Consider the following 14858-nt stretch of genomic DNA (forward strand, 5'->3'; position numbering starts at 1 on the left):
TGGCCTAAGGACAACAAAGTCAAGGTATTGGAGTGGCCATCACAAAGCCCTGACCTCAATCCTATAGAAACTTTGTGGGCAGAACTGAAAGAGTGTGCGAACAAGGAGGCCTACCAACCTGACTCAGTTACACCAGCTCTGTCAGGAGGAATGGGCCAAAATTCACCCAACTTGTTGTGGGAAGCTTGTGGAAGGCTACCCGACACGTTGGACCCAAGTTAAACTATTTAAAGGCAATGCTACCAAATACTAATTGAGTGTATGTAAACTTCTGACCCACTGGGAATGTGATGAAATAAATAAAAGCTGAAATTAATCACTCTCTCTACTATTATTCTGACATTTCACATTCTTAAAATAAAGTGGTGATCCTAGCTGACCTAAGACAGGGAATTTTTACTCGGATTAAATGTCAGGAATTGTGAAAAACTGAGTTTAAATGTATTTGGCTCAGGTGTATGTAAACTTCCGACTTCAACTGTGTATTTATTTGGGGGAGTGTCCAGAGGGAGAGGGATGTGGAAGGGCAAGATGGGGCAGTGACTCAGCACTTCTAGAGTTACTCATAGCTGAATTATGATCATGGCTCCCTTCCCTTCCACTGTTGTGTCATGGTTGGAAAATCAGTTCCTATTTCAGCAGTCTACTTGTGAGAAACTACTTTGAAATAGACTGTTAAAAATAACTACAACCACAACACTCATGATGAATAAGGGATTTAGAGGTTATTAAGTAGGTACTTGAAAAGAATCATATACATCTAGCCTATGTGTCCCATTTACATGGATATGCGCAGACTAACTTAATTTTTTAGAAAGCCCACTACTACACTTGTGTAATGGAGTGTTGAAACTAAGTTTAATACTTATATCAAGCAACATTATATGTCAACATTTGAACAACCTCAGTGAAACTATGGAGTGGGATGGCAGTTTATCCTCACTGACGGTTGAGCTGTGGGGTTCATTCCAAATGGGTGAAATGTTTGTCACGTTGCAGATAGAAAGGCAATGAAAAGATCTTAACCTGACAGTTAAACATGTATGTTATACAACAATATATTTATTTCTGAAAGTCCTGTAATGCTACACCCTCCTAAACAGACTCCAGTGCATTATGTATAACAGACGTGCCTCTCGGAATAATTTGTAGATTGAGCACATTCTATAATGTTACACCCTCCTGAACATACCTCTCCTCCTCTCTCACCTGCTTCTGTGTGTTCTCCAGGCCCCACCACCAGTCGGGACTGGCCCAGGAGATGAAGGCCAGGTTCTCCGCTGAAAATGCCACAGCCCAGAAGAGCAGCAGCACCATGCTGTGGCCCTGTGTCCGGTCCCTCACCAGCACCCTCCTCCTCTCCAGCCTTAGCAGGGCCACTGCCCAGACCCAGCCCAGCATGGACAGGCATCCGTACAGCACTACATAACCGGGGAGCTCCCCTCCTCTGGCTGCCCTCCACACCAGCCCCCCTAGGAACTGCAGCAGGAGGAGCAGGGAGACTGCCAGTTGGAGGCCATAGAGGCGCGAGCGCGGCACGAACTTGGGCTCCATCTCGGTTCCGTAGCGGCGGTAGCAGACACAGTGGAAGGCGCCGAAGAAGAAGGAGAGGGTAAGCAGGACAGTGGGCACCAGGGTGAAGTAGAAGCAGGGCGAGATGCCGCCCTCCAGCCAGGCTTCGGAGATGGAAGCGCTGGCCTCACAGTAGCTTTGCACTACCACCATGGTGGCTGGGAGCTGGGGAGACAGGGAGTGGAAAGAGAGTATTCACTATAACAGACATATTACTACCACATTAAGCCTACACATAGGGCTCAAGATCAGAAACCTGGTCCGCATGTATGTTAAGGGATTTTAAAAAGGCAGGACAGGCAAAGAAAATCATACAGTTGACTGCATGAAATTAGTTTTCCAAAACAGTATTTGCACCGGACCGTATTTGTATCCTATTCTAAACTGCTATTCATGATGACATTCAACTAGTCTAACTTCATCCATTCATAACTCTCCCAGCAGCGATCAAAAGTGAAGTTAGTCAACACAATGAACACTTGTTCATTATTTTGCTATACCCTGTATCAGGGTCAAGAGTAGATTGAATCTCCTTGAGGTGTGTGTGTTGTACTATGAAGCAAAACACAGCAAGCATCTCTTCCTAGTCTATAATCATTCAACAGACTTCAATATGCCTAGGAGATCCATGACAGCCCTGCTATATCGGGCTGTGAACTTTACGATATGGTTAGTGCTTCCGTCATGGCTCCTAACAGCATCCCAGCCAGTCAGGTGAATCCACACCCCATAGTGTCATCTGGGGTGGGCGGTGGACCAATTCTGATTCAGTCAAGGCACTTAAGATACCCAAAACACATCACATTTCATCAACTGATATTTATTCAAAATATCACACTAGAATTAGGTTACAGTGGTATACCGACACATGAACCATGGAGTAGCTTGGCATGTTGGAACAAGCCCTCACAAGCTCCAGTTCAGAGAGAGATCACTGTGCACATTGTAATTTCAACTAATACAATTATTAATTTGGATGTACATGACTTAATGAAAGATCAACTGCACTTTATTGTCAAACCCCCCAAAAAACTATTAAACCCTATTACTCCATTGTTTTTGTCGTCATGTGAAATGGAACTTTAAACAAATGCTTCTGATTATGTTTTACAAAAACGTTATGTGGCTCTTATGGAATCCTTTCTTGAGCACGACAGATATCATCATAGGAATCAAGATGCATATTCCCCTGTGGCATTGTTTAGCCTGTTTTTCTTGGTGTCCATTTCTTTGACAGACAGGGCGTATTTAAACAATGTGACTGTGACGACAGAGCGTCAGATTTACAGTAGTAATTTTTCTCCAGCTACCATTTGTGGCGTTATCTGTCTGACCTATCATGATAGCTAGCTAGCTAAATTAGCTAGCTTAGATCTGTTGCTGTTATTACAACACTCACCTTCTCAAGACAAGCTGGTGCTGGAAAGCGATTTAGTGAATTGAAGCTCCCAACAAATAACCCGTTTTACGCGAAGAGATATTAAAAGTCAAAAATAACAATAATGGTAATTTTGTTGTATCCACTTGTAAATTGTCCTTATTCTTCTTGTGGCATGCATGGAGTAAAGTATTCCATCACTCGACAATAGACACTTACAATACACTACTGCCTGAACCGGGTCCTAGAGCCCCGTGGATAACAAGCATGTTCAAATATAATGTTACGCAATCTCATATATGACCAGTAGATGACAGTACATACAAGGACATCATACCTCACATCAAAATGCCATCTGAACGCTGGGTCTCATCATAGCTTACAGAGAAGAATAGGCTGACAGTATCCAGTCAGTATACCAACATTTTAGCTACAGAAGATTATAAGATGGGTAAGAAAAAACATTTGATCATTCCTGCAAGTCCTATCAAAATGAGGAGTAGAAATTTCAATGCATTACAAATCAAATTGTATTTGTCACATGCCTTGTAAAAAACAGGCGCAGAAAAACTGTGAAATGTTTACTTGCGGCCCCTCCCAACAATGCAGAAAGAAGGAAAATAGAGAAATAATTGAAAAGTTATAAATGTAATAGTAAAACGAATAATAAATAAACAACGAGTAGCGATAACTTGCCAATATACACAGGGTACCAGTACAGAGTTGATGTGCAGGGGTATGAGGTAATTGAGATATATCTGTATGTCTAACTAGGAATGAAGTCATTAGTCAACCAGACGGATAAGGAACGGTAGCAGCCGCATATGTAATGAGACAAAAAGGGTCAATGGGGTCAATGCAGAAAAGGGTCAATGCAGATAATACGGGTGGCTATTTGGTTAACTATTTAACTAACTATCTAGCAGCCTAATGCCTTGGGGGTAGAAGCTGTTCAGTGTGTTGTTGGTTCTAGACTTGGTGCATCGATACTGCTTGCCGTGCGGTAGTAGAAAGAACAGTCTATGACTTGGGTGTCTGGAGAATTTGCACATTTTTAGGTCCTTCCTCATAAACCGCCTGGTACAGAGGACCTGGATGGAAGGGAGCTCGGCCCCAGGGATGTCCTGGGCCGTGCATATTACCCTCTGTAGCACCTTGTGGTCGGATGCCAAGAAGTTGCCATACCAAGCGGTGATGCAGCCATTCAAGATGCTCTCAATGGTGCAACTGTATAGCTTTTTGAGGATCTGAGGGCCCATGCCAAATCTTTTCAGCCTCCTGTGGGAGAAGAGGCGTCGTCGTGTCCTCTTCACGACTGATTTGGTGTGTATGGACCTTGATAGTGATGTGGGCACTGAGGAACTTGAAGCTCTAAACCCGCTCCACTACAGCCCGTTCGATGTGAATGGGGCGTCCTCGGTCCTCCGTGTCCTGTAGTCCATGGTCAGCTCCTTTGTATTGCTGATGTTGAGGGGGAAGCTGTTGTCCCGGCACTACACTGCCAGGTCTGTGACCACCTCCATTTAAGCGGTCTCATTGTCATCAGTGATCAGGCCTACCGCCGTTGTGTCATCAGCACTCTTAATGATGGCGTTGGAGTTGTACTTGGCCACGTGTTCCTTTTGTCCAGTTGGGAGAGGGGAGTGTGGAGTGCAATAGAGATTTGTGGATCTGCTGGAGAGGTATTTAATTTATTTTTTATTTCACCTTTATTTAACTAGAATGGCCAGGTGAGAACAAGTTCTCATTTACAACTGCGGCCTGGCCAAGATAAAGCAAAGCAGTGCGACAAAAACAACACAGAGTTACACATGGGATAAACAAACGTACAGTCAATAACGTAATAGAACAATCTACATACAGTGTGTGCAAATGTAGTAAGATTAGGGAGGTAAAGGCAATAAATAGGCCATAGTGGCGAAATAATTACAATTTATCATTAACACTGGAGTGATGTGATGTGCAGATGATGATGTGCAAGTGGAGATACTGGGGTGCAAAAGAGCAAAACAAATAACAATATGGGGAGGAGGTAGCTGGGTGGGCTATTTACAGATGTGTACAGGTGCAGTGATCGGTAAGCTGCTCTGACAGCTGATGCTTATAGTTAGAGAGGGATGTATAAGACTCCAGCTTCAGAGATTTTTGCAATTTGTTCCAGTCATTGGCAGCCGAGAACTGGAAGGAAAGGCAGCCAAAGGAAGTGTTGGCATTGGGAATGACCAGTGAAATATACCTGCTGGAGCACCTGCTAGTGGGTGTTGCTATGGTGACCAGTGAGCTGAAATAAGATGGGGCTTTGCCTAGCAAAGACTTATAGATGACCTGGAGCCAGTGGGTTTGGCAACAATATTTAGTGAGGGCCAGCCAATGAGAGCATACAGGCCGCAGTGGTGGGTAGTATATGGGGCATCGGTGACAAAATGGATGATACTGTGATAGACTGCATTCAATTGATTGAGTAGGGTATTGGAGGCTATTTTGTAAATGACATCGCCGAAGTCGAGGATTGGTAGTATAGTCAGTTTCACGAGGGTATGTTTGGCAGCAAGAGTGAAGGAAGTTTTGTTGCAAAATAGGGAGCCGATTCTAGATTTAATTTTGGATTGTAGATGCTTAATGTGAGTCTGGAAGGAGAGTTTACAGTCAAACCAGGCACCTAGGTATTTGTAGTTGTCCACATATTCTAAGTCAGAACCGTCCAGAGTAGTGATGTTAGTTGTGCAGGGTTCGGGCAGCAATCGGTTGAAGAGCATTTAGTTTTACTAGCATTTTTACTAGATGTATACAGAAGGGTGTTGTCTGCGTAGAGGTGGATCAGAGAATCACCAGCAGCAAGAGTGACATCATTGATGTTTACAGAGAAAATAGTTAGCCCAAGAATTGAACCCTATGGCACCCCCATAGAGACTGCCAGAGGTCCAGACAACAGGCCTTCCGATTTGGTCCTCCTGACATACTGAACTCTATCTGAGAAGTACTTGGTGAATCAGGCGAGGCAGTCATTTGATATACCAAGGCTATTGAGTCTGCCGATAAGAATGCGGTGATGAAGGTCGATGAAGATGGCTGCACAGTACTGTCTTTTATCGATGGCAGTTATCGTATTGTTTAGGACCTTGAGAGTCTCTGAGGTGCACCCATGACCAGCTCGGAAACCAGTTTGCATAGCGGAGAAGGTACGGTGGGATTCAAAATGGTCGGTGATCTGTTTGTTGACTTGGCTTTCGAAGACTTTAGAAAGGCAGGGCAGGATGGAAATAGGTCTGTAACAGGTGGGTTTAGAGTGTCTCCCCCTTTGAAAAGGGGGATGACCGCGGCAGCTTACCAATCTTTAGGGATCTCAGACGCTATGAAAGAGACGTTGAACAGGCTAGTAATAGGGGTTGCAACAATTGTGGTGGATAATTTTAGAAAGAGAGGGTCCAGATTGTCTAGCCCAGCTGATTGTAGGGGTCCAGATTTTGCAGCTCTTTCAGAACATCAGCTATCTGGATTTGGGTGAAGGAGAAGCGGGGGGGGTTTGGGCCTTCAATGCTAATGCACTACGCCACAGGACGTTTTTTTGTGCTGGTCAAGGGCAGTCAAGTCAGGAGTGAAGCAGGGGCTATATCTGTTCTTAGTTCTACATTTTTTGAATGGGGCATGCTCATTTAAGATGGCGAAGAAAGCACTTTTAAAGAGCAACCAGGCATCCTCTACTGACGGAATGAGGTCAATATCCTTCCAGGATCCCTGGGCCAGGTTGATTAGAAAGGCCTGCTCGCTGAAGTATTTTAGGGAGCGTTTGACAGTGATGGGGTTGGTCGTTTGACCGTGGACCCATTACGGATGCAGGCAATGAGGCAGTGATCGCTGAGATCCTGGTTGAAGACAGCAGAGGTGTATTTGGAGGGCAAGTTGGTCAGGATGATATCTATGAGGGTGCCCATGTTTACAGATTTAGGGTTGTACCTGGTAGGTTCCTTGATAATTTGTGTGAGATTGAGGGCATCTAGCTTAGATTGTAGGATGGCCGGGGTGTTAAGCATATCCCAGTTTCGGTCACATAACAGTACAAACTCTGAAGATAGATGGGGGCAATCAATTCACATATGGTGTCCAGGGCACAGCTGGGGGCTGAGGGGCAACAAGCTGCAACAGTGAGAGACTTATTTCTGGAAAGGTGGATTTTTAAAAGTAGAAGCTTGAACTGTTTGGGCACAGACCTGGATAGTAAGACAGAACTCTGCAGGCTAACTCCGCCTCCTTTGGCAGTTCTATCTTGACGGAAAATGTTGTAGTTGGTGATGGAAATTTCTGAATTTTTGGTGGCCTTCCTAAGCCAGGATTCAGACAAGGCTAGGACATCAGGTTTTGTGGAGTGTGCTAAAGCAGTGAATAAAACAAACTTTGGGAGGAGGCTTCTGATGTTAACATGCATGAAACCAAGGCTTTTACGGTTACAGAAGTCAACAAATGAGAATGCCTGCGGAATAGGTGTAGTACTGTCTTGTACGTTGGGAACAGAGGATAAAAGGAGCAGATTTCTGGGCGTGGCAGCATAGATTCAGGGAATAATGTACAGACAAGGGTATGGTAGGATGTGAGTACAGTGGAGGTAAACCTAAGCATTGAGTGACAATGACAGAGGTTGCACCTCTGGAGGCACCAGTTAAGCCAGGTGAGGTCTCGACATGCGTGGGGGATGGGACAAAAGAGCTATCTAAAGCATGTTGAGCGGGACTGCGGGCTCTACAGGGAAATAAAACAATAAGAACTAAACGAAACAGCAGTAGACAAGACATATTGACATTAGAGAGGCATAAAGCAATCACAGGTGATTGGTCGGGAGAGCTAAGACAACAACGGTAAATGGTGATGAATGGGCAGAGAGGGTCAGTTAGGTACACACAGGACCTGAGTTCGAGGCTGGGGCCGACAGATAAACAAAATGAGGTACAGTGTTAATGAATAGTCCAGCAGGCATCAGCTGTGTAGCTGAGTGATCATAGGGTCCAGTGAGCAGCAATAGGTGAGTCAGGGAGCCGTTCGTTAGTCGCTACCACGCTAGGCGAGCGGGAGACACAGTGTTCAGAAAGCTAGCAGGCCGGGGATAGCAGATGTTAAAACCATATCGGACGATTACGTCAGCAGACCAGTCCTGATGGATCAGCGGGGCTCCATGACGACAATAAAGGGTCCAGGCCAATTGGCAAAAGAGGTATTGTAGCCCAAGAATTTGCTGGTATACTCCGTCGGCTGGCCGGGAGATGGGCCTAGCTCGAGGCTAGCTCAAGGCTAACTGGTGTTTGCTTCTGGACAAGATGCATTAGCCCACAATAGCCACTCGGTTGCAGCTAGCTAGCGGCAATGATCCGGTGTAATGGGTCCAGAGCTTGCGGCAGCAATTTGGTGATGTGGTAGAGAAATATATGCTCTGGGTTGATATCGGTCTGCAAATTGGAGTGGGTCTAGGGTGTCTGGGATGGTGGTGTGACCAGCCTTCCAAAGCCTTTTTATGAATACAGATGTGAGTACTAGTTACAGTGCTGTGAAAAAGTATTTACCCAATTTTCTCCACTTTTGCATATTTTCTATACTGCATGTTATCAGATCTTCAACCACAACCTAGTATTAGATATAGGGAAGCAATTAACTAACAACATTATATACATACTTCATTTAATGCATAAACAAAGTTATGCAACACCCAATAACCTTGTATAAAAAAGTAATTGCCTCCTTACACCTACTAACTGGTTGTGCCACCTTTAGCTACAATGACTCCAACCAAACACTTCCTGGAGTTGTTGATCAGTCTCTCACAATGCTGTGGAGGAATTTTGGCCAACTCTTCCATAAAGAAATGCTTTAACTCAGCAATATTTGTGGGTTTTTAAGTTAAGTTATTTTCAAGTCCTGCCACAACATCTCAATTGGGATTGGGTCTGGACTTCAAATTTTTCAAATGTGTTGCTTTTTAGCTATTTTCACATAGACTTTATGTGTTTTGGATCATTGTCTTGCTGCATGACCCAGCTGCGCTTCAGATTCAGCTCACAGACGGATCGCCTGACATTCTCCTGTAGAATTCTCTGATAGAGAGCAGAATGAATGGTTCCCTCTATTAAGGCAAGTCGTCCAGGTCCTGAGGCAGCAAAGCATCCCCAAACCATCACAATACCGCCCCCGTTCTTGACCCGTTGGTATAAGGTTCTTACTGTGGATTGCTGTTTGGTTTACGCCAGGCATAATGGGATCCATGTCGTCCAGAAAGTTATACGTTTGACTCATCTGTCCATAGAACATTCTTCCAAGACTCTTGATGATCATCCAGGTGCTTTTTGGCAAACTTAAGTCAACTTTTTGGATGAGATGTGACCCATTATGTCTTGTGAAAACCAAACACTGGTGTTAGCTAGCTAAGTGCTGGCGCTGTTGCTGCGCAACCGAAGTGCTTTGGTCTGATATGAGAATTTTGCGATTCGGCTGAAAAAGATGTTAGCATTGTTAGAAATGCTTCAAAAATGAAGCACGTCATTGGTTGTTAATGGACAGAAGTATGCACATGAGAGCGATAAATTATAAATGTAATCAATCAGGCATTTTTTTAAAGTCCCAATGGTCACTTACTAGAAAAGGTTGAGTGTTTTCCAGGTGGTTTTTTTTTTCGTGGTATGAAGGGTCTCATGTTAGGGGTTATAATTATGGTTATGGAGTTTTTTTAGGGTTAGGAGTTAGGTTTAGAGGTTAGGCAAGATAGATAACTAATTATTTCGGTTGCCATTTGTCATTATGTATTTTTACTTTGTTTGTATTGCTGTGTTATGCTGTATTATAATGTTATATAATAATGTTGCATAATCACATTTTGGTGTAAAGACCATGGACATTAAAAACCAAAAAATATGTTTTAAGTGAGAAGAAGGCATTGGTCTGAAGCCGAAAAAGAAAGGAAATTCACACGAGCGCCACAATGCCTACTCTACCCATGCTCTACCAAGGTTTACATGCACAAAGCTTTGAACTACTACAGTGGGTATGTTGGTCTACTGTACTTCAAACAATGTGTATATCAGGAATCAAGGTAAGACCCAAGTGTGAAATAACAACGTTTAATTGTAACCACAGGGGCAGGCAAACGACAGGTATAAATACACAAGGAATAATGGGGAAGATGGGCGACACCTGCAAAGGGGGTGGAGACAAGCACAAGGACACGTGAAACAGATCAGAACGTGACAGTGTAGGCAGGTTGCTTAGGATTCAAACCTTCAGATGGATAATGAACTTTACAGTGTCCTGCTATTAAAATGATGTATATAGTGCATTCGGAAAGTATTCAGACCCCTTGACTTTTTACACATTTTGTTACGTCACAACTTTATTCTAAAATGGATTACATTAATTAATTTATCCATCAAATCGACACACAATACCCCATACATTGGTGGTTACAAACTTCTAACATTTAAGAATGATGGAGTCCACTGTGTTCTTGGGGACCTTCAATGCTGCAGATAATTTTTTGGTAACCTTCCCCAGATCTGTGCCTCGGCACAATCCTGTCTCGGAGCCATATGGACAATTCATGGCAATTATTTTGCTCTAACATGCACTGTCAACTTTGGGAACTTGTGCCTTTCAAAATCATGTCCAATCAATTGAATATACCACAGGTGGACTCTCAAGGATGATCAATGGAAACAGGATACACCGGAGCTCAATTTCGAGTCTCATAGCAAAGTGTCTGAATACTTATGTAAATAGCATATTTCTGTTTTTGTTTTTTTAATACATTTGCAAACATTTCTAAAAACCTGTTTTTGCTTTGTCCTAATGGGATATTGTATGTATATTGATGAGAAAAAATAACAATTTAATCAATTTTAGAATAAGGCTTTTAACGTAACAAAATGTGGCAAAAGTCAAGAGGTCTGAATACTTTCCGAATGCACTTTATAGGCCTACATATATTATATACAGTACCAGTCAAAAGTTTGGACACATCTACTCATTCAAGGGATTTTCTTTATTTTGAAATATTTTCTACATTGTAGACTAATAGTGAAGACATTAAAACTATGAAATAAAACATTTGTAATCATCTAGTAACCAAACAAGTGTGAAACATATTTTATATTTGAGATTCTTCAAAGTAGCCACCCTTTGCCTTGATGACAGCTTTGCACAATCTTGGCACTCTCTCAACCAGCTTCATGAGGTAGTCACCTGGAATGCATTTGAATTAACAGGTGTAACTTGTTAAAAAGGTCATTTGTGGAATTTCGTTCCTTCTTAATGCATTTGTGCCAATCAGTTGTGCTGTGACAAGGTAGGGGTGGTATACAGAAGATAGCCCTATTTGGTAAAAAACCAAGTCCATATAATGGCAAGAACAGCTCAAATAAGCAAAGAGAAACGACAGTCCATCATTACTTTGAGACATGAAGGTCAGTCAATGCAGAACACTTCAATAACCTTTAAAGTTTCTTCAAGTGCAGTTTCAAAAACCATCAAGTGCTATGATGAAACTGGCTCTCATGAGGACCGCCAAAGGAAGGGAATACCCAGATATTACGTTTCAGGTAAGATCCAGATGCAGACAACATCAAAGTAACAACAGTTTATTAATTGAACAGGGGCAAGCAAAAAGCAGGTCCAGGGCAGGCAGAGGTTGTTAATCCAGATAGGTGGGGCAAAGGTACAGGACGGCAGGCAGGCTCAGGGCAGGCAAAGGTCAGTAATACAGAAAGGTGGGTCAAAGGTACAGGATGGCAGGTAGGCTCAGGGCAGGAAAAACACTGGTAGGCTTGACAAAACAAAACAAAATGGCAACAGACAAACAGAGAACACAGGTATAAATACACAGGGGATAATGGGGCAGATGAGCGACACCAGGAGGGGGGTGGAGACAATCACAAAGAGAGGTGAAACAGATCAAGGTGTGACACCAGAGTTACCTCTGCTGCAGAGGACAAGTTCATTAGCCTCAGAAATTGCAGCTCAAATAAATGCTTCACATAGCTCAACATCAACTGTTCAGAGGAGACTACGTGAATCAGGCCTTCATGGTTGAATTGCTGCAAAGAAACCACTACTAAAGGACACCAATAATAAGAAGAGATTTGGTTGGGCCAAGAAACACGAGCAATGGACATTAGACCGGTGGAAATCTGTCCTTTGTTATGATGAGTCAAAATTTTAGATTTTTTGTTAGAGTACGGATGATCTCCGCATGTGTGGTTCCCGCCGTGAAGCATGGAGGAGGAGGTGTGATGGTGCTTTGCTGGTGACACTGTCTGTGATGTATTTAGAATTCAAGGCATACTTAACCAGCATGGCTACCATAGCATTCTGCAGCGATACACCATCCCATTTGGTTTGTGCTTAGTGGGACTTTAATTTGTTTTTCAACCTCTCCAGGCTGTGTAAGGGCTATTTGACCAAGAAGGAGAGTGATGGAGTACTGCATCAAGAGACCTGGCCTCCACAATCACCTGACCTCAACCCAATTGAGATAGTTTGGGATGAGTTGAACCGCAAAGTGAAGGAAATGCAGCCAACAAGTGCTCAGCATGTGTGGGAACTCCTTCAAGATAGTTGGAAAAGTATTCCAGGTGAAGCCGGTTGAGAGAATGCCAAGAGTGTCAAAAGCTGTCAAGGAAAAGAGTGGCTACTTTGAAGAATCAAAAATCAAAAAAATATTTTGATTTGTTTAACACTTTTTTGGTTACAAGATCATTCCATTCCAAAAACCCTGGAATGAGTAGGTGTGTCCAAACTTTTGACAGATACTGTATATACTGAACAAAAATATATTGCTTTTAATTTCATTGCTTTTACTGAATTACAGTTCATATGAGGAAATAAGTAAATTTAAATACATTCATTAGGCTCTAATCTATGGATTTCACATGACTGGGAATACAGATATGCATCTGTTGGTTACAGATACCTTTAAAAAATGGCCTCAGGAACTCGTCACGGTATTTTTGTGCATTCAATAGGGGCCTCCCGAGTGGCGCAGCGGTTTAAGGCACTTGTACTACAGACCCGGGTTCATTTCCGGGCTGTGCCACAACCGGCTGAGGCCGGGAGTCCCATAGCACAGCGCACAATTGGCCCAGCATCGTCCGAGGTAAGGGAGTTTGGCCGGTTGGGGCTTTACTTGGCTCATCGCACTCTAGTGACTCCTTGTGGCAGGCCGGGTGCCTGTGGGCCGACCCAGATTGCCAATTGAACTGTGTTTCCGCCGACGCATTGGTGCTGCTGGTTTCCCGGTTAAGCTGGCGGGTGTTAAGGAGCATGGTTAGGAGAGTCATGTTTTGGAGGACGCATGACTCCATCCTTTGCCTCTCCCGAGCCCGTTGGGGAGTTGCAGCGATGAGACAAGATCAACAATTGGGGAGAAAAAAGGGTTATACAACATAGGTAACCTCTGTTTGACCTCTGTTTGATCAGCACAGCAATTGATAAAACAGGAACATGTTTGCAAAACAAGTGGTTCTGAGCTTATGTCAATATTACGTAAACTAGCGGTTACAGAAATCAGGAATGCAGACAGGCTAGCTCATTATATCTATATGAGTGCCTGTGTCCAACACATAACCACCAGTTGTTATGTTGGGCACCTACTGACCAAACAAAGGATGGTATTATCAAAAGAAAAATCTCAATGATATGTATTGCTAAAATTAAGGTTTAGCCTGATGGTCTTGTAAGTATAAAAGCAAAGCTTACTTTCATGTCATAAAAGAAATCTTGAAAATGTAGTGGAATGAGATGTCTTTGTGTGGTGTATGAAGAAACCATTTGTATGCGGTACAAATCACATTTGTGAATTAGGCAGTTTAAAAAAATTTAATAACCTAATATTTTGAATTATGATTATAGTGTAAGCTCATCAGGCATTATATTCCATTATCTGGGTACATTTCATTAATGGAAATTACAAATCAAATGAAGTGCAGGACATCTTCTAGATTGTGGCTTTATCAAAATTCCTTAAATAAACTTAACATAGAAGTATTAACAAAATCCTTGAAAGCTATTTTACATATACAGTGGGGCAAAAAAGTATTTAGTCAGCCACCAATTGTGCAAGTTCTCCCACTTAAAAAGATGAGAGAGGCCTGCAATTTTCATCATAGGTACACTTCAACTATGACAGACAAAATGAGAATAAAAAAAATCCCAGAAAATCACATTGTAGGATTTTTAATGAATTTATTTGCAAATTATGGTGGAAAATACGTATTTGGTCAATAACAAAAGTTTCTCAATACTTTGTTATATACCCTTTGTTGGCAAAGGGTTTTAGGTAAGTCTTCACAAGGTTTTCACACACTGTTGCTGGTATTTTGGCCCATTCCTCTATGCAGATCTCTAGAGCAGTGATGTTTTGGGGATGTTGCTGGGCAACACGGACTTTCAACTCCCTCCAAAGATTTTCTATGGGGTTGAGATCTGGAGACTGGCTAGGCCACTAAAGGACCTTGAAATGCTTCTTAAGAAGCCACTCCTTCATTGCCTGGGCGGTGTGTTTGGGATCATTGTCATGCTGAAAGACCCAGCCATGTTTCATCTTCAATGCCCTTGCTGATGGAAGGAGGTTTTCCCTCAAAATCTCACGATACATGGCTCCATTCATTCTTTCCTTTACACGGATCAGTCGTCCTGGTCCCTTTGCAGAAAAACAGCCCCAAAGCCTGATGTTTCCACCCCCATGCTTCACAGTAGGTATAGTGTTCTTTGGATGCAACTCAGCATTCTCTGTCCTCCAAACACAATGAGTTGAGATTTTACCAAAAAGTTATATTTTGGTTTCATCTGACCATATGACATTCTCCCAATCTTCTTCTGGGTCATCCAAATGCTCTCTAGCAAACATCAGACGGGCCTGGACATGTACTGGCTTAAGCAG

The 14858-nt window shown here is 42.9% G+C and overlaps 1 pseudogene; it reads right to left on the bottom strand.

Annotated features, from left to right (window-relative positions):
• The window catches only part of LOC135543612 (ATP-binding cassette sub-family B member 6-like), a 35953-nt pseudogene extending 32790 nt beyond the window's left edge, over positions 1-3163 (bottom strand).
• Positions 3164-14858: the final 11695 nt, after the last annotated feature.

This window comes from Oncorhynchus masou, chromosome 7 (assembly GCF_036934945.1).
Source record: "Oncorhynchus masou masou isolate Uvic2021 chromosome 7, UVic_Omas_1.1, whole genome shotgun sequence".
NCBI lineage: Eukaryota > Metazoa > Chordata > Actinopteri > Salmoniformes > Salmonidae > Oncorhynchus > Oncorhynchus masou.